The following is a 2,207-nucleotide window of genomic DNA, read 5'->3' as shown; positions in this document are numbered from 1 at the left end:
CTGTTCGAATGAATGGCCGACCACTACCATTTCAGTGGTGGCGTATGGCGACGCGTGCACCAACGGGAGAAGAGAGACGAGGAAAGCGAGAGATGAGAGAGAGAAATCAGCGACGCCATTCGTGGCGGCGGCGGCAGCGGGGTCTCGACTGTCCGACGACGCATCGGTTGGGTTCCGACGGTTTGGGTCTCGCAACACAATCGGTTCAGTTGAGTTAAGTTTTAATTCGAGTTCTGTTTCAGTTGTTGTTCGAAGCTTCCAGTTCTTGTTCCGTTTTTTTTTCGGGTCAGGTTCTCCGTTCTTTTTTCGGGTCAGGTTCTCGGTTTTGGTTTGATTCTGATTTGATTTAGTTTCAGTTCCAGGTCGGGTTTCTATTTCAAGTTCAAGTTTTTGCTTCGGTTTATTTCGGTTCGATGGTGTCGATGATGACAATGATGATGGTTTTATGCTAATACCGCGCGTTGTCTGAAGTCAAGTCGCACCTTCGCTGGAGAAATCGGAATCTCATCGGAGCCACGAACACACCGGACCTTACGTCGGAACTAGAAGACGTCGTCACGCGCATATTGGAACTCGTGTTCGTGATCGGTATAACCCTCTTTAAACTTAATCAATTTGTTTTCCGTTAAAATTCTATACAAATGGAACAAATTAGACGAACAACAGAAGCGAACAATATCGGAAGTCGCGGGTTTCGTTTTGTGTGTTTTCATGAACTGTCATTGTTTTTTTTTATTAAATGATGAAGATAACGATGCTGTTTGAAATTCAAATAAAAGGAAAAATCGAACCTTTATGATTCACGTTTCAAAACATACTGTTGTTCGATGGGTTTGTTTTAATAAAGGAAGGAGATGGTTCCAGCCATTTCAAGTTAAGTAAAAAAAAATCAAGAACCTATCAACTCAGTTGTTGTAGTCTAGTGGCTATTGTTGATTGTAAACAAGCATGAGGTTGCGGGTTCGAGTCCCGGCCTCCTATTTTATCGTTGAATATTGTATTTGCTTATTAGAAACTAGTCACCAGAATCTTTTCTTAACAGCATAACATAATTTAAAAACCAGAATATGATCGGGTTAGTCACGTAGCCCAGTTGGTTGGGCTACGTGCACGTGAACGTATAGGTGCGAGTTCGATTCTTGTTAATGGTTGTTTGGGTCGGTTTTGTCCAAAATTTTGGTATTTTATTTTTTTAAAACTTCATTTTCCTTTTCGGTATATTGCTAAGCCTTTCTTTTAATTTAATAATTCAAAAACAGTTTCTTTTATTCTTTTATTTCTCTTAAACGTATAATAATTAACAATTTATTATAAATCTTTTAAAACACTAAAGGAGATATATTACAATATTTAAATAAACAAGTTATAAACAATAAATATTAAGATTATATTTAATCTAAAACTTTTAACGGGTTCGTTGCGTGCTATTCCAATCATCTAGGATAACCGCTCTCGTTCATTCTCTTGGACTTTACTCAGTTTCTTACTCGTGCGTTACTTACAAGAAATCGCAATGCAACCAAGGTGAGCATACTCGATCCCTTTTTACGCTTATTATATTTGGGATGCAATACATGTACCTTGAATCAGTTACACAAACATGCTAGTTTTCTTATACAAAATAATCTCTATATTTGCTCATATGTGTATTACTTGAATTCATACGTGTTATACTTACAATCATACGTGTTAAAATTCATAAGTTTGTACTTAATCACTGCCATGGAAAAAAAATTGGTTTAAAGCATTTTTACACTTACACTAAAACTTGTATGCTCGCCAATACTTTTTGTATTGAACTATGCTTTAACATGTATTGCAGGATTTGGATGATGCAAGGAATCTAGTAGGATTGCCTAGAAACGCATTTAAACTCTAATACTTGTTGTACTGTATTTTATTTTCAAACATGTTGTAATTAGTTTTCAATCTTTGTATGAGACCATTAATCAATGAAATGAAACCTAATTACTTGAATACTTGTTGTATTTTATTTGTTTCAAACTTGTGGTATTTCTAGTTCAAGCAATGTAAAATGAAATTATTAAATATTGTCACAAATAGCGTTATGATGTCTCTAGCAATCTTCACACTTCGTCTCATCCCGATGTTTCCGCCATTGGTTCGGGTGTGACAGATTGGTATCAGAGCCATAACTATAGGGAATTAGGAAAATTGCTATGCTTTTGACCTAGTCTATAGTTTAG

At 36.4% G+C, this 2,207-nt stretch overlaps 1 long non-coding RNA gene across 1 annotated transcript; it reads left to right on the top strand.

Annotated features, from left to right (window-relative positions):
* Nucleotides 1-1,739, top strand: LOC110906984. Its single transcript, XR_002573911.2, has 3 exons — nucleotides 1-213; nucleotides 357-588; nucleotides 1,442-1,739. It is a non-coding gene; the product is annotated as an uncharacterized LOC110906984 (long non-coding RNA).
* Nucleotides 1,740-2,207: the final 468 nt, after the last annotated feature.

This window comes from Helianthus annuus, chromosome 13 (genome assembly GCF_002127325.2).
Source record: "Helianthus annuus cultivar XRQ/B chromosome 13, HanXRQr2.0-SUNRISE, whole genome shotgun sequence".
NCBI lineage: Eukaryota > Viridiplantae > Streptophyta > Magnoliopsida > Asterales > Asteraceae > Helianthus > Helianthus annuus.
The sequence above is the reverse complement of the archived record's forward strand: the minus strand, read 5'-3'. Positions and strand labels throughout refer to the sequence as shown.